The following is a 24,465-nucleotide window of genomic DNA, read 5'->3' as shown; positions in this document are numbered from 1 at the left end:
CCTATTGTGTTTGAATCGTGATTGAACTTGTGATGATTGTAGGCTATAATTGTAAATGAATGTTGTTTGCTATAAGACGTATTTACTGCGCACTATTTGGGGCCCAACCCCCACAGAATCTACCCTAATTCGAGGCCTGCCCTACCCCCATCTTCAAATATAAACAGATTTAACAATTTATTCAAATTCCGTTTTCCCTCCTCTTGCGCAAGCGCACTTTTGTATTTCACAAGGACATGTTTTTCCCTTACCCGTGCAGTTCAAGTTCTTTCTAGCGGACCCCATGACGTCAGAAAATGGGACAGGCTTTCCCTGCAAGTATCTCTGTGAAACAGAACGCTCACGAAAGCTGAACCACGCATTTATGACGATGATGATGGCATAACGGAAGAATAGCCTAACTCTTACCTTTTGCAGGCAAATATAACCGAATAGAACCCGATAACTCCAAACATAATCGTGTTTTGAGATGATGAGAAAACGGGGTGTAACCAAAAGAAAAACATGAAAGGCTCCTTTATGAGGACTCTCAATGGGATTAGAAAGCACTGGCAGTCACGTGGTAGGAGATGTGTAGCGTTTGTCTGACAGTGTTGTTTGTGAATACAGTAGTAGGCTCTATGTATTTGAATAGCAATAATATGAAGTGTTCATTCATTTCGACATATGGACGGGGATATATTTGGAACCATAGAACAGCACGGCACACACAATCTCTCCACGACTCTAGCGCTCACAGTCACAGATGAGCTCACATCACATTGGGAGTAGCCTAGTCATTTTGAAGAACTATCCTGGCCATAATGGGGAAACAACAAACTGGCAAAGTCTGCATAAACTGGTACGAAATTATTCATTGAAAACTAAACCAACCCACCCCTTACCCTTCCTCCACCAATCTCAATCTCATAGCATGTGCTGGCTAAACGCGGAAGCACCGTCTATAAGAGGATAAACCGATACAAGCAGGTTCCAAACGCTTTTTGTCACGCAACCGAGTTTGTGATCTTAATAAACTCGCTGGCTAAAAGATCTCGTGCAAGGCATGCTGAGTGAGCGTGTATCAGAGTTTGGGTCTGTCACGCAGTGCCATAGAGGTATGTGGAATGTATAAGGCCTACTACGTTTCTTATTGAGTGATGCTGTTGTGCATGAAGAAAAAATGTGAACACCCAAATGTGTTCATTTGTAGATGAAATAAAACAGGCGACTTTACAATAATACAACAAAATGTAGTGTTAGAGCCTGGAAAAGGCTGCCATTTTAATAAAAACAACTGTTCATTTAAAGTTTCTTAAAGTTCTCAAATCAGTGAAAACAATGCTGCCTTGGGACACTATTACGCATATGCGTAATTAGCTCCTTATAACCTCAGATGGATTTAGTATTCGCGTTAAATGCCACGCATTGCAACAATCAAAGTAACACTTAATAATATCATTAACATTTGCATACAGACTAACAGTCATCAGAGAATTACCTAGCTATGGCCCATCACCATCGATTTGCACGACCATCATTATAACCTGCTTATCAATTACTGATGCTTATTTCACCTGCAGATCGAGGCCTGTTGATTATGCATAGGTATTCACTGAGAACCGTAATCCAGGATGTGTGCCTTTTCTTTTTTTTCCTCGGACGTGTTACATGGCTTTTGTGATGGTAACGAGGTGATACAATGGCATTGTTATTTACTTCAATGATTCCTAAATGGACTATTTAGAAATATTTACATTTCCAATTTATTTAGCAAGTTATCGGAAAACATTTTATTTGCAATGTTAAGTCTGTGCCTTTACTAATGGGAAACTATTTATACAAGTTACACATCATTAATTCAATCTGTACAGGTATTATTTGAAAACAACTCTGTCGCTTGAAATCATACATTAACTATTCAGCACACCAACAGTAGGCCTACTTTCACACGCACATACACACACATTTACAATCAGATACATACACGCTTGACGTTTATGCAGATAATATTTTCTTTGCACATTTCCAGCTAATTTAGCCTGACCAGCTTCCTATAAAAACAGATGAACGAAATGAACGAAAACCTTGTCAAACTTTCTGTTGACCCTCTCTGGTCTCTCATGTTAGACCTACTGGAAAGAACACGACACAATGGCACACAAAGATATCAACTCAATAGCCTATTAACACTGTCTGCTTCTCAAGTTTCCAGCTCATGGTGTCATCATAGTGTCATTAATTCAATATTGGGACCCCCGCCAATTACTCCCCAAAATAATGTTTCCATTGCAAAACGTGAGATTATCAATTAGGCGTCCAACAAGACATTCTTGATTAGATTTGATTTGATTTAATTCCCTAACATCTGGGAGGGTGTCAGAGTCTTGATGAATTCCTCATCAGCGCAGGCCTGGGAGTCGTCGCTAATATCCCCAGAGTGGAAGTTGAAGCAAACGCTCTACCCTGCAAGCAGATGTTCAGCTATAGTGAAGTACATTTGTCTTTTGACAGATAAATATTCCACACATTTCAAAGGTGCTAAATTAGCAATTTACATAATTTGTATACTTGCCATTCCCGAAAACCACTCCAAGACGAATTACCCCCGTGCCACGTAACTCATCACTTAAAGAAGTCTCAGGAGAGAGAGACCACCTTTCTGCCTGGACATACGATTTCAAATAGACAAGGGTAATTACACCTGATTATTGAAGATGATATACAAAAAGCTATTGGTAGTCCTAACCATTGTGCCCTGTTGAAAATGCCATCCATACCAGCTTCTCATCACTCTCCCACCCATATGTTTATACGCATGTGTCGGACCTTGCCACGTTTTCTTCAATTCATCTCGTGTATTTGATTTAGTTTAGCTCACGTTGTAACATTATAGTTTTCAGTTGTTGTCCCAACCCGCATGGGCCAACGTTTGCTTCAACAAAGTTTGCACCTGAAAGCCGCTCCGTCTTTTGTTATTGGGCCGCGAGGACACCCCACTGTGGCAGTGTCTCGCCCCGGGGAATGGGTAACAGCAGATCACTGCCCTCCCGCCTACCTTAGCCTTTCAAACGGAATATCTAGGACAATGCTTGTTAATGTCTCTCATTTGAAAAGGTGAATTAGAAGAGGGGGTTCCAAAGTCTTTCTATTAAGACCTGAAAATACTGCTAACGGCCCAAAGTAACTTTCACGCGAGTTAGAGGATGTTTGAATGGGAAGATAAGAGTTAACAATGTGGGCACTGAAAATGTGTAGCAGAGCTGTCAACATGCCTACTAGCGCGCCCACCACCGCTCCAGTTACGTAATGTGGCTCGCCACATGATCCACAGTTTCCCGCGGGGTTTTAATGGTTACGAACATGACGAGGCAGATCAATTCACTCTCCACGAACTGACTAATGAGTTAACTCAATTTCAATTCACACTAAAAAATGTATAGGCCTATATGAATGTGCTAATATAATAACATTTTCACAAGTCTTTATCCAGAAGATTTATCCAAACGTTGACACAGAAAATCAAGGAAAGTGAGAAATAATCGAAGATCTAATACAATTTACAATTTTGTCATGGAGCTGTCAATCAGAGCAAAACTGTTTCAAGGCAGCTGGAACTATCGTTGCATAACAGTTGTGTGAAATATACCCAATATTTTTTGCGCATTCCATACAGAGTTGCCCCCTGCATCTCCATCCAGTTAATCCAGTAGATGCGTCTGCTCTGCTCCATTGCATATCCCCCCTGTTCAATTTCTATCACATAACACATCACAAACAAATTATTTTGATATGAATTTGTTTTGTCATATAAGCTTACTCTGGTTGTTGCGGCATATCTAATCACCATAAAATATTTGTGGGATGGCTTGGATAGTTATCTCCCCAATACCCCACTGGCAAGTGATGAACAAAGGATGAACTACATCAGTCTGCTGTTATCATTCATTATCAGATGAGCTATTCGTTCAACATGGAATCATGGCGTCTTCTATGAAAACAAACACCATTTAAGAACGTTAAACATCTCCAATATGTCTAACACGGGGTAAGCTACGTCAAATAATGTCTAGAAATCCAAAATATAAGAATCATGTCGGACTTTGGTCAAATTATGCCCTGTTTCTGCTCTCGTGCAGTTTTCAGTTTCCATGCAAAGCGGTAATATGTTTATATTTTTAATGTGAGAAAATAAAAACACGTGTCCATAACTCATGTAATGTCATAGGGAAAACAATGCTCTCCATTTCATCTACACAAATCAGTTATGAGTCCAATTACTGTACATCACACTTGAATAATCAATTTAGGGGTGTTTTCATTATTTCCTTAAAATCAAATGAATTGTATGACCACCAAGACTCTTATCAGGGGACAACTTTTCTGACTCATGATACACATGGATTTCATTTCCCCCACTCTTATAATAACATATAATGTTAGTGAAATGTTCAAAATAACAGAATGCTATTGCACAACCAAGAAAGGTTCCACTTGAACTTTAAATGTCCAGGAAAACATAAGTAACACACCAGACAGTATGTATACACTGAAGCATGACCATAAGCAAATACATTAAGGCCAGAGAGAGAGAGAGAGAGAGAGAGAGGTCTAGCCAAAAGAGATGCAACAGAGACAACACTGTGAGCAGTGGCTGATTGAGAAGGGAAAGGTGAACAGACACACTGCTCGGTCACCTCTTCTCTTCCAGGGCCATGGGTGGTGACAGTGGACCAGAGAGAGCAAGACAAAGTGGCGACATCATATGATCACAGTTGGGGCTAAAGTCTTGCCCTGGGCAACGGACCCCTTGCACCAGTAAATAAGAAGGGAAAAACCTCAATGAGAAAACAGTGCCTCAGCTCCACACATCCCAGGGGGTCGGAACATGGGATGAGAGAGGTCTTAGGGTGCATGGCCTCAACAGCCACCAGAGCACCTGTATAAGGACTGTAGGTGAGGAGTAGAAGGAGGGTTAAGTTTACACAAGTGTTGATGCTTGCACTAGATGACAGGACCCAAGCATATGTTCAATGGATTGGGTAGTGAGATATTCTGCTCCTTATGTCTGCAGCTGACATAACACTGGAACATTCCTCTCCAACCCACTCTCTGCTCTCCACATCTCCATATTTGATTCTCCCACTGCGTCTTAGGCCCAAACAATAAGGCCAGGGTTATATTTTCCCTGTAAAGAAATAGCAGCTATTATTTCATTGTCTGAAGGTTTTGTATCTTAGTGAATTATCACTGTTCCCATCTCGTTCCAGACTTCACACGTTCCCTTCGCTACAACCGAGCACACAGTATTCAACATCCATTTTCACCTGGGAGCCGCCTACTTCACCCACGCTATGATGGAAAAACATCTGTGCTATTGCTAATAACGTCTACCATGTCTACTGGACACTATTGTCCTTGCATGTTTTTGTCTTAGTTGCCACTATGGCAGCACAATGAGAAAGGTGTGTGTTAGACTTGGAGAGGGAGGGAGGGGGGACAGGTAGGGCCTGGTGAGAGGGGGATGTGGGGGCTGGGGAGCCAGGTGCTGGCGGAAATTGCCAGACTATTGCTAAAGCGACCTCATGCCAGGATAATGCAAGGGCCATAGGTGTCCCTGAGTCAATCCAAACCCTCATGCTGATAGTCTTTCAATGCCTGTGGGACAATCTCTCCCGTAATTGCTTTTTCCTGTTTCAATTCTCCTCTGGACAAGGCCTAGGAGAGACAAAAGAGAAAATATTTTGTTTTCAGCTTTGCAAAAGTGCACAACCATTATTTATGTGTCATGTTTTAGCATTTCTTATTTATTTGAAAGTGCAAATTGTGTCTCTCACTTGGATTATTGGTCACAAACATTGAGAGTGTTTTTGTTGTTGACGTGCAGCTAAAAAAAAGTGTGAGGTTAAATGTAAACCTGGAATATATCATACATTTGATTGTGAAGCATTGTGATAAAATAACCAACAACATTGTAAAGTTTATATTTTATTCAGATAGCCTACTAGCCTAGGCTAGTCAATAGGTGTGACTGAAAGTGCAATTTTTTACTTAAAAATTGCTTTGTGATCGGCAACATTTCGCATGTTTTATCACCCACTTGTCTATTCACTAATTATGGGATTAGCGAATACCTTTGAAATATGTAAATTATATTCTTTCAGTTAAAAAAAATAATATTTTCATATGCTATTTGAGAAATTCTATCCATACACCGGTATGATGAACTTTGACATATTTTTATTTTGGGATGGAGGGAGTTCACCCCTGTGCGCCAATTGAAACCCAAGCTTCTCTCTCCAAATGTTCCACTTCTTGCCTTGAAAGTACCTCATAACAATAATGGCCCATTTGACAGTCTGAAATGGTTCAAGTTTGTTTTCGTTTTTTTCCCCTTTGTGGTTTTATTATTTTATTTTATCACAATAACATCGAGTTTAAAATATATTCTCATTAAATGAAGGTAATGTATTATTATTATTATTGTCTTAATTATCTCTATATCAATCAAGGCTGGAAATTCCTATAATAAATCAAACAAATGAGGTTTACTGTTCTTCCGGAACAAAATAATTTAAAAACAAAATTATTGGTCGTAAATGTTTTTAATAATGAAGGCTACAATAAAAGCAGCAGGAAAGTTTCAAGTCAAACTATATGTGTCGATGTTTTAGATGTGATATAGTCTCCCTAATTCAGCCTATTTCTGACGAAAAGAAACTGTGCAGCCAGTGGTTTGCGTTATTAACGATTCACTTGACATGTCCTTGAAAGGCTCAGGCGAAATGAATGTCAAGGAAACTTCAATCATGCACAATGGGTAAAATTGTGCCAATTTCCCGTTAAAAACTATTAATGTGCCGCATGGTAGTGTGCAGCTGCGAGCGAATTGAATAAAACTCCAGCCATTTTAAGTTGATATGCTTCAAGAATTTGGGCACTTATTTTTTATATGACAGAAACATGGCCACATGTTGACGATAAGATCCATGAATCCCGTTACTACAAATTATACATATATCACATGAAACTCTCATGTAGCCTACGTGTTATTTATAGTCACAATGCTATGGCTTATTAAGTGTGTCAATAGACCTAAATAAGTGGAATGATGCAACAAGGATTAATGTTCATGCATTTCTCAAAAACATAAACAGAATGCATCATATTCCATCTCAGCCAAATTCATATGACCCTAAGTATAATGCCATCTGCACAGTTTGTTTTAATTTTTGCCTGATATCAATAGAGTATCGTCTCTCCCGTCTGCCTGTTACATGTAATATGCTGTCCTTCATGCATTTGAAATTATAAATTGACGGAGATGAAGGGGGAGGCAAAGAATCTGTTGGCCTAAAAGTGATATTGTAAGACATTACTTTGGCTTACCAGGCCCTAGTGTACTAAACATTCACACCTATCCAGGTTAGGACAGTTGACCTTAAGAGCATGGTTATGAAGAATCAAAACCAATCTCTACAACAACCAAATCCAATGATTTGTTTGTACAGTACTTGAATGAATGACATAATGCAAATTTACACCAGCTAAAACAACACAAGCCTATGGTACACCTTACATTGTGATAAAACTGGGGTCAGATATGTTCTAGAGCAGATGATCATTTGACTAAAACATAATCATTTGAAACCTCGCTTACATTAGCATACAATCACATATATCTATCTATTATGTGTGGGAATACTTTGGAACAGATTTCTAAAATTAAAATCACCTGGAGCTGATTTGCTGGTGTATTGACAGTATTTTATGTCTAATAATAAAAAATACATGGGGGGCCAAATAAAATCACCAGCAGGCCAAATTCGGACCCCTGGCCGCCAGTTGGGGAACCCTGCTATATGGAAAAAAGCTCCCTAGCCATTAATAAGTGTCTGTGTGTCTGTCCAAATTTCCAATAGTGTGTCTGCCAAATACTCCGTTTAATTTACCTTGTCTAGATAATGATTTTTCGTGTATTACCTAAATAAGGTGAAATCTGGGGCATGCAGACGCTTGTAGACTGGTTTTTGGAGTCAGTGAAGTGTGAAATTGCAACACCAGACAGCCGGCATAATAGCACAGAAGGGGGCTAATGTCCCTGCTACATTCACAGAACATTTTTATAATGGCTAAATTAAAAGAAAAAAACTATAGATTTATACTCTCGTCAGTTTTGACATTGTTTTTCCCCATTTTATGTCAGTCTTTCTCAGTGTTGGTGATTCTATATGTCCATTTTGTTCTCTCATTAAGATTCACTAACGAGATGATTACCCTTAGTTCTCTGTTCGAGGGAAACAATATGAGTAGTGGAAAGAAAGAGAAAGAAAGCGAGAGAAGGGGGGGTGATGATTGGGTATCAGACCCAGCATTCTGGGTCCCCCCCCCCCCCCAACAGCCTGACGTGTCACAGGAGGAAGAGACAGAACAATTCAAATTAATAACTGTGAGCTGCTCTGTTTCCGCTCTACCCCACCTAGTTAACACACTCAATCACACACTGCACACACACACACGCATGCAGACACTCAATCACACACTACACACATGCATGTGGTATATGCACACAAACATGTATGCATATGAGTGCAGTCAGTGCACACACTCAATCAGATACACACTTTGAGAGCAGTCTGTGCACACACACATACACTTGGGTGCAGGAGGAACCAAGTTTACATTCTGAGAGAAAAATTAACAGAAACGTTTGTTTTGTTGGCCTTGGCCATTCCCAAGTTCATTCTAGGTGGTGTCACTTATTTCAGATCATTCTGGTATCATTACACACCAAAGTGCCACCAAATCCCTCCGACTCTCCACTTAACACTCCCTCTGGTGCAGAACGTAACCTCTCTCAGAGCGGAGGTCACTGTTTTGGTGGTCTGGACTCCCCAGTCACTGGACCAGCTCCTCCTACCAACACAACTCCCTAAGAGCTTGGACTCTATCGTCTCTATAGTCAACATCAAAGGCCTTTACGGTTCAGAGTAAGATGGGGTTTTGGGGGGTCTTTTTGATGCTGGAAACATTTTGAAGGGTAAAATACCGCCCGTGATTGATTGATTGGCATGTTTCACGGCCCAATCAGCGTCATTTGCCTTTTTAGGAAAGAGTTTAATGTCGGCCACAAAAAAAACAAGACGAGCTGAAGAGTCCAACTGTGACCTGGACTATATTAATCCAAAGCATACAGTCGTAGAGCAGAGATCGTAACCTCTGGTGCAGAAACAAATCCATTGTTTGTATAAACTATACAGAATCATAGAGAATGTTTTCTGGTGTAAAGATGTTGCAAGACAAATATGATATGCATCCAAACTACGCCCCAAAACTAAAGTCGCAGACTTCTTTAACCCAATGAGAGGCCCACTTCTGGGTTTTCCGAAAGTTACAAAGCAGATAAAATCTTGATAGTGAAACATTTTGGAGTTAAAACAACGTTGCTGATCGTGAGACATTCGGGTTAAATATTGTTTTGATGAAGGTTCTCATTGGCGGCAGCTGTAGACAGACTTTTGGCTAAGTATGGGAGGATAGTAGACAGACAGACATCCCAAGCGGTTTAGCCTTGTTTAAATGTATTAATCCACTTCTAATTCCAGCTGGCCCCCTGAGAGTGGGACCCCTCCAAAAAAAAAAAATCTGCCCATTAATTGTGAGGTCAGGCAGAAGGGGAGGACTGGGCGTATTTTTATCTGCTCCAATCAGTTTGTAGAGGTCCAGCGATTAAAAAATGAAGCCCAAACCTTTGCTCAACGGGGGAAGTAACAAAATGATAAATTCTCCATGAATTTCTGATTGTGCGAGTCAAAATACTGTAAGGGCAAAGTAGAAGAGAATTTGTAAGAAACTGCAGACTGATACAAGCATCTTTTACAAGCTTCCTGCATCTGGCAATGATAAAGACACCTCTGCCTGTGAGCAGAGCAGTCAGTCAGTTCCCCCATGCCACCAACCCAACAGAGCCACAACCTAACTCCAGGCAGCTACAACAGACAAGCAGCCTTTATCAAGCCTGCCACGCCTAACTACCAACCAACCAACCAACCCCCCCCTCCCCCCCCCCCCCCCCCCCCCCCCCCCCCCCCCCCCAATTATGAGGGAACTACAGCTAACCTCTGAGGGGGTCCCACACTGTCACTTCCGATATAAACATAACACAATACATACAGTAATTAAGGGCCATTTCCAGGGCCATAATCAGGGTTTGAGTTTTAGTGAGGTCCGGATGGGGGAACCTTTTGTCAGAGGCCCAACCCAAAACTTTGGGCCTCTGATTCCTCTCTCTCTCATTCTCCTCTACATGCATTGCAGCCTGCCTCAGCCTTACCACTGAGCACCACATCACTGTCTGTCTCAGAAGCCTACTATCTGTAAATCAAAATTAATCTGAGAATTTCGTAGCATATCTTTTGCTGCTGCTGAGGTAGGCTCCATTTAACATTAGTTTCTCACTTCATCTTTCTAGCTGGCTAAGTAATACTAGCCAGAGCCCTTCAACGTTACTGCCACCGACCTCTCTGCCGGCAGCTAGCCTGACTGACATTTATATAAGCGACTATTTAACAGTTGTTCACTCATTCTCGGTTTTTGTTTGTTTGGGGCATGTCTATAGACATGGCCAATCTTGTCTCAGAGCATTTCGTATTATTCTATATGTATAACCGAGACATTCCATTTAGTATGGTATGTATTCATTTGTGGATGTCCATCCCTCATTTCGTATGATATGCTACGTATTATCATTTGTATTATATGGTACGAATTTGAAAAACTTACAATGCACAAATTTGTTAAATGTTTGACATGTTACGAATTCTAGCCAGGGGACTAACGTCAGCTAGCTTGCTAACGTTAGCTAAGCTAGGGGTTCGGGTTAGGTGAGGGCCCTCGGAGTGTGGTGTCAGGAAAATAACCTCACACTCAACGTCAACAAAACTAAGGAGATGATTGTGGACTTCAGGAAACAGCAGAGGGAACACCCCCCTATCCACATCGATGGAACAGTAGTGGAGAGGGTAGCAAGTTTTAAGTTCCTCGGCATACACATCACAGACAAACTGAATTGGTCCACTCACACAGACAGCATTGTGAAGAAGGCGCAGCAGCGCCTCTTCAACCTCAGGAGGCTGAAGAAATTCGGCTTGTCACCAAAAGCACTCACAAACTTCTACAGATGCACAATCGAGAGCATCCTGGCGGGCTGTATCACCGCCTGGTACGGCAACTGCTCCGCCCTCAACCGTAAGGCTCTCCAGAGGGTAGTGAGGTCTGCACAACGCATCACCGGGGGCAAACTACCTGCCCTCCAGGACACCTACACCACCCGATGTCACAGGAAGGCCATAAAGATCATCAAGGACATCAACCACCCGAGCCACTGCCTGTTCACCCCGCTATCATCCAGAAGGCGAGGTCAGTACAGGTGCATCAAAGCTGGGACCGAGAGACTGAAAAACAGCTTCTATCTCAAGGCTATCAGACTGTTAAACAGCCACCACTAACATTGAGTGGCTGCTGCCAACACACTGACACTGACTCAACTCCAGCCACTTTAATAATGGGAATTGATGGGAAATGATGTAAATATATCACTAGCCACTTTAAACAATGCTACCTTATATAATGTTACTTACCCTACATTATTCATCTCATATGCATACGTATATACTGTACTCTATATCATCGACTGTATCCTGTAATACATGTATCACTAGCCACTTTAACTATGCCACTTTGTTTACATACTCATCTCATATGTATATACTGTACTCGATACCATCTACTGTATCTGCCTATGCTGCTCTGTACCATCACTCATTCATATATCCTTATGTACATATTCTTTATCCCCTCACACTGTGTACAAGACAGTAGTTTTGGAATTGTTAGTTAGATTACTTGTTGGTTATTACTGCATTGTCGGAACTAGAAGCACAAGCATTTCGCTACACTCGCATTAACATCTGCTAACCATGTGTATGTGACAAATAAAATTTGATTTGATTTGATTTGATTTGGGTTAGGGTTAAGTTTAGGAGTTAAGTAAAAGGGTTAAAATTAGTTTTGGGGAAGGGATAAGGTTTTAAAATGGCCTTTTGTCCGGCATCTCACAAACACACTGTCAGCAGCGTCTCTAGTTGTCTACTTGAGCTGACTGCGAGCTGGGGTAGTTCATTTCACTCGGCCTGTGGCGCGAGAGGGAGGATTTATCAGTTTGTGAGAGTGTTGAATGATGATAAAAAGCCAAATCCAGGGAGGCAAATCTGGGGGATGCAGGTGAACATAAAGAACAAACCACTGTTCATGCTTCCACCCATTCGCAAAGAGGCAAGCGCAATTAGAACTCTGTCAGATCAAAAATATTGTCACGACCTGATCTGTTTCACCTGTTCCTGTGATTGTCTCCACCCCCTCCAGGTGTCGCTTATTTTCCCCAGTGTATTTATCCCTGTGTTTTCTGTCTCTCTCTGCCAGTTCGTCTTGTATGTTTAGTTAATAAGTCAAGCAGGGTGTTTTTCCCGTACTCCTTTTCTATTCTCTTTTTATAATTCTCCCGGTTCTGACCCCAACCTGACTGTGGACTACTTTCCTGCCTGCCTGATCATCCTGCCTGCCCTTGATTCTGAATGCCCTTCGGTACCTATTGGACTCTGATCTGGTGTTGACCTTTTTGCCTGTCCACAAACATTCTCTTGCCTACCCCTTTGGATTAATAAACAGACTCCAATCATCTGCCTCCTGTGTCTGCATCTGGGTCTCGCATTGTGCCTTGATAGTTCGAACTGGCCATGACAGACCCAGCAGACTTGGACCAGCTCCGCCACGCTCTCTCCCTGCAGGGAGCCACCATTGGGAGATATGAGGAGTTGTTATAGGGCCTTTTGGAAGGGCTTAGTTCCTTGACGGAACGCCATGACCATGGGTTAAAGGCTATTATGGAGCAAATCAGGGAGTTAACTCAGAGGTTGTCCCCAATCAGACAGTCATTTTTCTGCTATCTGTGGTGAGTTTGTGTAGCCTACCCCGATTCCCCGAGAACCCAGCTTACCTCCTCCGGAACAATATTCGGGGAATCCTGGTACCTGCTGGGGTTTTCTTTCTCAGTGCTCACTTATTTTGAACTACAGCAATCTTTGTTTCCTTTAGACCAATCGAAGATGGCATACATTATTACGCTAATGTCGGGAAGGGCACTCTCCTGGGCTACCGCAATTTGGGAGCAACAATCTGCCATTTGTGGTCATCTGGAGGAATTTATGGCAGAAGTGAGAAAGGTATTTGAGTCTCCGGTTTCCAGGAGAAAGGCGGCTTACGAAAGACTTACGTCAAAACCCCCGTAGTGTGGCAGACTACGCAGTTGATTTTTCGCACGTTGGCCGCCGATAGTGCCTGGAATCCAGAGTCTCTTTTCGATACTTTTTTACACTGATTATCTGAGGAGGTAGAGGATGAGTTAGATGCTCGGGAATTGCTGATGGATCTCGACTCCCTTATCGCCCTAACCATTCAAATTGATGGACGCCTAAGGGAAGAGTGAGAGGAGGTCTGGTCTCGGGCACACTCGTGCACCCACTATGGCGCGTTCACCTCCAAGGGAATCCGGATGTTTTCCGAAGGTAGTTCTTCCGAGAGGATTGGAAGCCACCCGAGCACTCTCGGGAATCTACGACAGTTTCTCCGAGTGCTCATTGACTCTGGGGCCGATGAAAGTTTTATGGATGCCATGATAGCTTCGGAGCTTGGTTTTCCCACTCAGCCTCTCTCTGTGCCCATGGATGCTAGGGTACTGGACCGCCGCTCTATAGGGGAAGTCACCCATAGTACTGTACCCGTTCAATTACGGGTTTCTGGTAACCACAGTGAGACAATACAGTTCCTCCTCATAGCATCTCCCCATGTTCCGGTTGTTTTGGGATTTTCCTGGCTTCAAAAGCACAATCCGATGATTGATTGGACCATAACCTCCATCCTGGGTTGGAACCCATTTTGCCATTCCCACTGCCTTCAAGCAGCACAGCCTTCCCCATGTCGTCTTCCTCAGGATGTTGGCAAGACTGTGGGTGTCTCTGCTATCCCCACAGAATACCATGACCTCTTGGAAGTGTTCAGTAAGGTACGTGCTACTTCCCTTCCCCTGCACCGTCCTTATGATTGTGCCATTGATCTTCTCCCAGGCACTACACCACCTCGGGGTCGGTTGTATTCTCTGTCTGGACCATAGACCAAAGGTATGGAGGAGTACATAGAGGAGTCTCTGGCCACTGGGGCTGTCCATCTGTCTGCATCTCCTGTTGGAGAATGTTTTTTCTTTGTGGAGAAGAAGGACTAGACCCTGCGTCCATGTGTTGACTACCGGGGACTTAATGGCATTACTGTCAAGAATCGTCACCCCCCTACCTCTCCTCTCCTCTCCTCTGTGTTTGAACCTCTCCAGGGAGCCACCATATTTTCCAAGTTGGGCCTTTGAAATGCCTACCACCTGGTACAGATACACGAGGGGGATGAGTGGAAGACAGACTTCAACACAGCCCGTGGATATTATGAGTACCAGGTCATGCCTTTTTGACTCACCAACACCCCTGCTGTTTTCCAGGCTTTGGTCAAGGATGTGCTTCAGGACATGTTAAACCAGTTTGTGTTTCGTGTACCTTGACGACATCCTGTTTTTTTCCGGATCTGCACAAGAACATGTTCTTCATGTAAGACAGGTCCTTCAGCGCCTCCTGAAGAACCATCTGTTCGTGAAAGCCAAGAAGTGTGAGTTCCACTGCTCTACAATCACCTTTCTAGGATATGTCATTGCTGAGGGCAATGTTCAGATGGATCCTGGAAAGGTGAAAACAGTGGTGGATTGGCATCAACCAACGATGTTGGCAACCGCGAACTCCTGGTGGTGAAGATGGCGTTGGAAGAGTAGAGGCACTGGCTGGAAGGAGCAGAACAACCATTCCTGGTCTGGACCGACCATAAAAACCTGGAATATCTCCATACAGCCAAGCGCCTCAACTCCAGGCAGGCCCAGTGGGCCCTCCTGTTCACCAGATTTAACTTCACCATTTCCTACCACCCAGGGTCAAAGAATGTGAAGCCTGACGCCCTCTCCCACCTATACAGTTCCTCTGCCACACCCTCGACATCTGAAACCATTCTCCCTACCTCATGCCTTGCTGCCACTGTGGATTGGTGTATTGAGAACCTGGTCCGTGAGGCACAACGCTCCCAGCCTGGACCTGAAGGGGCCCCGGGTAAACTGGCAGTTTGTCCCTAGTCCAGTCCCAGGTCCTGGAATGGACTCATTCCTCCAGGCAGGCTGACCTATCATCCAGGGTCCCGTCGTACACTAGCCTTCCTTCGACAACGCTTATGGTGGCCCACAATGGTTCCTGAAGTCTCTGCCTTCGTCACCGCATGCCCAGAGAGTGCTCAAAACAAGACTCCACGGCAAGCTCCTTCTGGCTTCCTGCAGCCACTACCGGTCCCTCATCGTCCCTGGTCTCATATCTCTGGACTTTGTCACTGGGCTTCCTCGGTCTGATGGCAACACTGTCATTCTGACGGTAGTCGACCGGTTCTCCAAGGCTGCCCATTTCATCCCTCTCCTCAAACTACCTTCTGCCAAGGAGATGGCCCAGCTTATGGTGCCACGGGACTCTTTCCATTTGAGTGTTCTTTGGGGTATCAACCTCCACTCTTCACGGAACAAGAGCAAGAGGTCAGCGTACCTTCGGCCCAAATGTTTGTCCGCCGCTGTCAACATACCTGGAGAAGAGCTCGGGCAGCACTTCTCAAGTTCAACTCCAGGTATCGTTGGCAAGCAGACCATCGCCGGACTCCAACTCCCTGCTATCGCATTTGGCAGATGGTATGGCTTTCCACTCTGGACCTGCCCCTTCGGGTCCTTTAACCATTTCTAGAGTCCTTAGTTCCACTGCCGTCTGTCTTGTGTTACTCCGTACCCTCCGTATTCACCCTACTTTCCATGTGTCCAGAATTAAGCTTGTGTCTCACTGTCCTTTGTCTTCTGTCTCCAGGCCCATCCCTCAATGGGTTATCGATGGCCAGCCAGCATATACGGTGAGACGCCTCCCGAATGTTCGACCATGGGGAAAGGGTTTCCAGTACCTGGCTGACTGGGAGGGTTATGGCCCGGAGGAGAGGTGCTGGGTCCCTGCTTAAGACATCTTGGACCTGGCCCTCATCGCCGATTTCCCCCGCCGACACCCTGGTCAGCCAGGTACGCGCCCAGGTAGGATGCCAGGTGGCGTCCCTGGGGGGGGGGGGGGGGGGGGGGGGGGGTTCACCTGTTCCTGTGATTGTCTCCAACCCCTCCAGGTATCGCTTATTTTTCTTGGTGTGTTTATCCCTGTTTCCTGTCCCTCTGTGCCAGTTCGTCTTGTATGTTTAGTTTAGTCAAGTCAACCAGTGTGTTTTTCCCATTCTCTTTTTATAGTCATCCCGGTTCTGACTCCTGCCTGACTCTGGACTACTTTCCTGCCTGCCTGATCATCCTGCTTGCTCTGACCTTGATTCTGCCTGCCCTTCGGTACCTATTGGACTCTGATCTGGTTTTGACCTTTTTGCCTGTCCACGACCATTCGCTTGCCTACCCCTTTGGATTAATCAACATTGTAAGACTCCAACCATCTGCCTCTTGTGTCTGCAGCTGAGTCTTGACTTGTGCCTTGATAAATATAAGCGTTGCGTTCTGAGCTTTGATCAACGCTGGAAGCAATATTAAGATTATTTATTTTCTTTATTGTGTACAAAATATATATTTGTATTCCTGTATTATAAGAAATTACAGAGGTCAATACCTCGGTGTCCTCATATGTAGTTACGGCTGTGCCAACATTGCTACCAATATCCGCAGCTCATTATGGCTGTCCGTGTCAGCCTGACGGCCTTTCATATCTCTCTCTCTGCACCCACCTCTTGGCCATTTACCATACACTCAGCCATTAGACATAAGCCACGTCCCACACAGACACACATATATGCACACACACACACAAATCCACCCACCACTGCTACGCTGACAGAAAATTAGGCCCAATTAAAAGTAACCAAAGGCGGAGAAGTAAAAACCCAATTATCTTATTTTTATTTTGCATTCTTTAAAAAATATCTCTCTCTTTCTTTACCATTCTCTCACCATCCCCCTCATATAATGATGTTTGAGTGCTGCAAGACTGACAGAACAAAATAGATTGTTGTGGAGATACTAATTATTTAATATATTATTTATTTTCAAAGTGGTGAACGTGCCAAACTGTTACAGTAGATGGAAAATTACAGGCTGGTGCGACAGTGAGTGACATCTGAACAGAAGTGTCGGGCCAGGGGGTGGGCAATGCCCACTGAACCATCCAAACGTGCCCATGCCCTTAATGCCATGGCAACAACACCTACCCAACCAGGCCTCTGCTTCTATTTCCAAACATTTACCCTGTACAAAAGTGTCAAATTAATCATGGGCACCCTTTTCCCTCCACCTCCCACTCTGTTATTGTTGCCATCCTAATAGTCAACCTTTATCTTCAAGGCTTCTCGGCTAAAAACCACAATCAATTTACCTCAGCAGGAGCCCAGAAATATCCACAACTGTAAACATACAGTGCCTTCAGAATGTAGGCCTATTCACACCACTTGACTTTTTCCACATTTGTTGTGTTACAAAGTGGGATTAAAATGGATGAAATTAAATAAAAAAATCTACACAAAATACGCTGTAATGTGGAAGAAAAAATTCTAGCATTTGTAAAACATAGTGTTTTATTTGAAAAATAAAACACTAATATATCTTGATTAGATAAGTATTCAACACCCTGAGTCAACTTGGCCACACAGGAACATTCAGTGTCTTCTTGGGAAGCGACTCCAGTGTAGATTTGGCCTTGTGTTTTAGGTTATTGTCCTGCTAAAAAGTGAATTAATCTCCAAGCAGACTGAACAAGGTTTTCCTCTAGTATTTTGCCTGTGCTTAGATCCATTCCATTTATTTTTTATTTTAAAACTCCCCAGTCCTTAACAATTAAAAGTATACCCATATAACATGATGCAGCCACCACTATGCTTGAAAATATGGAAAGTGGTAGTCACTAATGTGTTTTATTGGATTTGCCCCAAACATAACACTTTATATTCAGGACATAAAATTACTTGCTATGCCACATTTCTTAGCAGTATTACTTGAATGCCTTCTTGCAAACAGGATGCATGTTTGGAATATTTTTATTCTATACAGGCTTCCTTCTTGTCACTCTGTAAATTTTTTTTTATTTATTTTACCTTTATTTATCTTTATTTATTTATCTGTAAATTAGGTTAGTATTATGGAGTAAGTACAATGTTGATGATCCATCCTCAATTTTCTTCTATCACAGCCATTAAACTCTGTAACTGTCTTAAAGTCACCATTGGCCTCATGATGAAATCCTGAGCGGTTTCCTTCCTCTCCGGCAACTAAGTTATGGAGGACGCCTGTATCTTTGTCGTGACTGGGTTTATTGATATACCATCTTAAGTGTAATTAATGACTTCACCATGCTCAAAGGGATATTCAATGTCAGCTTTTTTTCTCTCTTTTCTTTACCTATCTACCAATAGATGCCCTTCTTTGCGAGGCATTGGAAAACCATCCTGGTCATTCAAATCAAATTTTATTTGTCACATGTGCCGAATACAAGGGGGGGGGGGCAAAACGGAGAACACCTTCATGAGAGTCTAGTCTTTCCATATTAATATATAGGCCAAATCATTTGGACGCTACCGAAGTCTTCATGAGAAGACCAATCTTCGGGATGTCCACGACAGATGAGGAAGGCCGACATAGGCGGATGCGGTGGATTGAGATGCAGCCCATCCAAATAAAAACGTGTTTAAAAATGATGTTACACGGTTGAGTCAATAGACTCTTAAAGTTAAACACTATTATTGCACACAGAGTGAGTCCATTCAACTTATTATGTGACTTGTTAAGCAACCTTTTACTGATGAACTTATTTAGGCTTGCCATAACAAAGCAGTTGAATACTTATTGACTCAAGACAATGGGATGTGAATACTTTCTGAAGGCACTGCAGCTAGCCAGTTTAGATTCACTAGAAGGTCTCAAGGCTAAGTCACCAGACATAAAACAATGTGTTTGTTCACTGTAGCTTTAGATTTCCGGGCTACAGGCCTAACTGTCCCCGTAAATGTCCCCAATTGGCACTCAGAAAGAAAAAAGCACTCTGGAAGTTAAATTTAGGCTGATATTTCAATAACCAAAACGCTATATTCAATCAGATATGCAGTACCCGTCAAAAGTTTGGACACACCTACTAATTCAAGGGGTTTTCTTTATTTTTTACAATGTTCTACATTGTAGTATTATAGTGAAGACATCTAAACTATGAAATAACATAATAATAACACAATAATGGAATAATGTAGTAACCAAAAAAAAGTGTTAAACAAATCTAAATATAATATAGATTCTTCAAAGTAGCCACCCTTTGCCTTGATGACAGCTTAGCATACTCTTGGCATTCTCTCAACCAGCTTCATGAGGAATGCTTTTTCAACAGTCTTGAAAGAGTTCCCACATATGCTGAGCACTTGTTGGCTGATTTTCCTTCACTCTGCGGTCCAACTCATCCCAAATCATCTCAACTGGGTTGAGGTTGGGTGATTGTGGAGGCCAGGTCATCCGATGCAGCACTCCACCACCCCCCTTCTTGGTCAAATAGCCCTTACACAGCCTGGAGATGTGTTTTGGGTCATTGTCCGGTTGAAAAAGAAATGGTAGTCCCACTAAGAGCAAACAAGATGGGATGGTGTATCGCTGCAGAATGCTGTGGTAGCCATGCTGTTTAAGTGTGCCTTGAATTCTAAATAAATCACAGACAGTGTCACCAGCAAAGCACCCCCACACCATCACACCACATCACTCCATGCTTCACTGTGGGAACCACACATGCGGAAGATCATCTGTTCACCTTCTCTGCGTCTCACAAAGACACTGCGGTTGGAACCAAAAATCTCCAATTTGGACTCATCAGACCAAAGGACAGATTTTCACTGGTCTAATGTCCATTGCAAGCAAGTCTCTTCTTATTATTGGTGTCCTTTAGTAGTGGTTTATTTGCAGCAATTCAACCATGAAAGCCTGATTCACACAGTCTCCTCCGAATAGTTGATGTTGAGATGTGTCTGTTACTTGAACTCTGTGAAGCATTTATTTAGGCTACAATCTGAGGTGCAGTTAACTCTAATGAATCATTTTCAGCAGAGGTAACTCTGGGTCTTCCTTTCCTGTGGCGGTCCTCATTAGAGCCAGTTTCATAATAGCGCTTGATGGTTTTTGCGACTAGACTTGAAGAAAGGCTCAAAGTTCTTGCCATAATATGGACTTTTACCAAATAGGGCTATCTTCTGTATACCACCCCTACCTTGTCACAACACAACTGATTAGCTCAAACGCATTAAGAAGGAAAGAAATTCCACAAATTAACTTTTAACAAGGTACACCTGTCAATTGAAATACATTCCATTCCATTCTCATGAAGCTGGTTGAGAGAATGTCAAGTGTGTGCAAAGCTGTCATCAAGGCAAAGGGTGGCTACTTTGAAGAATCTCAAATACATTTAGATTTGTTTAACACTTTTTTGGTTACTGCATGATTCTATATGTGTTATTTCATCGTTTTGATGTCCTCACTATTATTCTACAATGTGGGAAAAAGTACAAAATAAAGAAAAATCCTTGAATGAGTAGGTGTGTCCAAACTTTTGACTGGTACAGTACATGTTAAAATATTGGCTGTTACTATGCCAAACTCGCCTGCTACCGCGACTTCGCCGTGGACCTTATGAGAATGTTTTATCAGTGATACATTGTAACCACGGCATGAATAACCATGTCCATGTCCAGAAAGTGTTGCATCAAACAGCATAGGCTACCAAACTTGGGTGATTCTAAAATGACTAAATAGGCCAAGATTACGAAAACTTTGGAGGGGTAATACATTTCTGTGTCGTGTTGTATGTGTTGTAAATAAATAATTGTTAAAAATATATATATATATATATATATATATATAAATACATTTCTGTGTTCATTAATAAAAGTGTATGAAAAGACAGTGAAAATGTATAGTTCATTATAATCAAAAAAATAAAAAATCTTGCGCAGCATAACATTGTCAAGATTTTCATTTGCTAAATCTGGTCACCTTATATTACCTTGCTACACTTACCCTGGCTTTGGTGATGCTTTGTTCTCCCACATATCTAGTACCGCAAATCTCACAATAGACAGATTAGAAGAACTCTAGATATAAGAGTAGCTTCTGCTCTAAACCATCACACACTTCAATAATACAACATGATACGGATAACACCAATACACAAGCATGTGCAGACATTTTAAGAGGGCTTTTATTTTCCCATTTGCAAACTCCAATTACAGAAAGAGTCAGACACAGCTAGCTAACAAACATAATGACTAGCTAGGCTTCCACCAAGTCTCTAAAAAAAGCAAATATCTAGCTACAGCTCTGAAATACAGAACTGCATAAACATGATCATACAGTATCATATGCAAATAAAATTACATTTTATTGGTCACATACACATGGTTAGCAGATGTTAATGCGAGTGTAGCGAAATGCTTGTACTTCTAGTTCCGACCATGCAGTAATATCTAACAAGATATCTAACAATTTCACAACAACTACCTCATACACACAAGTGTAAAGGAATGAATAAGAATATGTACATATAAATATCTGGATGAGCGATGGCCGTGCGGCATAGGCAAGATGCAGTAGATGGTATAGAGTACAGTATATACATATGAGATGAGTAATGTAGGGTATGTAAACATTATATAAAGTGGCATTGTTTAAAGGGACGAGTGACACATTTATTACATCCAATTTTTTATTACTAAAGTGGATAGAGATTTGAGTCACTATCTTGGCAGCAGCCACTCAATGTTAGCGATGGCTGTTTAACAGTCTGATGGCCTTGAGATAGAAGCTGTTTTTCAGTCTCTCGGTCCCAGCTTTGATGCACCTGTACTGACCTCGCCTTCTGGATGATAGTGGGGTGAACAGGCAGTGGCTCGGGTGGTAGTTGTCCTTGATGATCTTTTTGGCCTTCCTGTGACATCGGGTGGTGTAGGTGTCCTGGAGGGCAGGTAGTTTTCCCCCGGTGATTCGTTATGCAGACCTCACTACCTTCTGGAGAGCCTTATGGTTGTGGGTGGAGCAGTTGCCGTACCAGGCGGTGATACAGCCCGACAGGATGCTCTCAATTGTGCATCTGTAAAAGTTTTGAGGGTTTTCGGTGACAAATCAAATTTCTTCAGCCTCCTGAGGTTGAAGAGGTGCTATTGCGCCTTCTTCACCACGCTGTCTCTGTGGGTGGACCATTTCAGTTTGTCCGTGATGTGTACGCCGAGGAACTTAAAACTTTCCACTTTCGCCACTACTGTCATGTCGATGTGGATAGGGGGGTGCTCCCTCTGCTGTTTCCTGAAGTCCACGATCATCTCCTTTGTTTTGTTGACGTTGAGTGTGAGGTTATTTTCCGGACACCACACTCCAAGGGCCCTCACCTCCTCCCTGTAGGCCGTCTCGTCGTTGTTGGTAATCAAGCCTACCACTGTAGTGTCGTCTGCAAACTTGAGGATTGAGTTGGTGGCGTGCATGGCCAGGCAGTCATGGGTGAACAGGGAGTACAGGAGAGGGCTGAGAATGCACCCTTATGGGGCCCCAGTGTTGAGGATCAGCAGGGTGGAGATGTTGTTTCCTACCCTCACCACCTGGGGGCGGCCTGTCAGAAAGTCCAGGACCCAGTTGCACAGGGTGGGGTCGAGACCCAGGGTCTCCAGCTTAACACTATGGTGTTAAATGCTGAGCTGTAGTCGATGAACAGCATTCTTACATAGGTATTCCTCTTGTCCAGATGGGTTGGAGTGGGTCTAGGGTGTCAGGTAGGGTGGAGGTGATATGATCCTTGACTAGTCTCTCAAAGTACTTCATGATGACGGAAGTGAGTGCTACGGGGTGATAGTCATTTAGCTCAGTTACCTTAGCTTTCTTGGGAACAGAAACAATGGTGGCCCTCTTGAGGCATGTGGGAACAGCAGACTGGGATAGGGACTGATTGAATATGTCCGTAAACACACCAGCCAGCTGGTCTGCGCATGCTCTGAGGACGCGGCTAGGGATGCCGTCTGGGCCGGCAGCCTTGCGAGGGTTAACACGTTTAAATGTTTTACTCACGTTGACTGCGGTGAAGGAGAGCCCGCAGGTTTCGGTAGCGGGCAGTGTCAGTGGCACTGTATTGTCCTCAAAGCGAGCAAAGAAGTTGTTTAGTTTGTCTGGGAGCAAGACGTCGGTGTCCGTGACGGGGCTGGATTTCTTTTTGTAATCTGTGATTGACTGTAGACCCTGCCAAATACGTCTCGTGTCTGAGCCGTTGAATTGCAACTCTACTTTGTCTCTATACTGACGCTTAGCTTGTTTGATTGCCTTGCGGAGGGTATAGCTACACTGTTTGTATTTGGTCGTTTCCGGTCGCCTTGCCATGATTAAAAGCAGTGGTTCGCTCTTTCAGTTTTGCGCGATTGCTGCCATCAATCCACCGTTTCTGGTTAGGGAAGGTTTAAATAGTCACCGTGGCTTCAACATCACCGATGCACTTGCTAATAAACTCGCACACCGAATCAGCATATACATCAATGTTGTTGTCTGAGGCTATCCGGAACATATCCCAATACACGTGATCGAAGCAATCTTGAAGCATGGAATCAGATTGGTCGGACTAGCGTTGAACAGACCTGATATACACCACTGTGAATATAATCAAAGACAATTCTCTTGGTAGATAATGCGGTCGGCATTTGATTGTGAGGAATTCTAGGTCAGGTGAACAAAAGGACTTGAGTTCCTGCATTTTGTTATGATCACACCACAACTCGTTAATCATAAGGCATACACATATTTGGCTACACGAGACAATTCTGTTTACATCCGAAGACTTGGTGGGGGATGACTCTTGAGAAATGCTCGCCTGCGACCTCCGGAGATGACACAGGAGACGCGACAAGTTCGCAAGTTTACATCACAGTCAAAGGTCTAGCCGAGGGTATTTTCTTGAAACCTCTAGAGAATCTCTCGTAGTGAGAATACCCTCCCACTAAAACCCTCCTGGATTTGACGAGCCTTCATCAAAATGATCTGTCCTCTCCCCAACGTGATAAGTAGGCCATGAGGAGAGTGGGCTGGGGAAGCCTGTGTCATTATTGATTTGACATGTTAATGAATAATTCATTTTCAGTGGCTGGCATCAGCTGTGTCCACTGTTTATTAGTGCTGAGTTGGGATGGACAGAGAGAGAAAGCGAGAGAGAGAGTCTGCACACACTCTTACATCACCTCACTTCACTCTCCAGTCCTCTCCAGCTCACTCCGTTGGATACAGATCTAGGA

The 24,465-nt window shown here is 43.1% G+C and overlaps 1 long non-coding RNA gene across 1 annotated transcript in view; it reads right to left on the bottom strand.

Moving 5' to 3' along the window:
- LOC139365956 (uncharacterized) overlaps positions 1-24,465 on the bottom strand; it is a 133,271-nt gene that overhangs the window by 56,836 nt on the left and 51,970 nt on the right. The gene's annotated exons all lie outside the window — the stretch shown is intronic.

Source organism: Oncorhynchus clarkii, chromosome 14, assembly GCF_045791955.1.
Source record: "Oncorhynchus clarkii lewisi isolate Uvic-CL-2024 chromosome 14, UVic_Ocla_1.0, whole genome shotgun sequence".
Taxonomy (NCBI): Eukaryota; Metazoa; Chordata; class Actinopteri; order Salmoniformes; family Salmonidae; genus Oncorhynchus; species Oncorhynchus clarkii.
The sequence above is the reverse complement of the archived record's forward strand: the minus strand, read 5'-3'. Positions and strand labels throughout refer to the sequence as shown.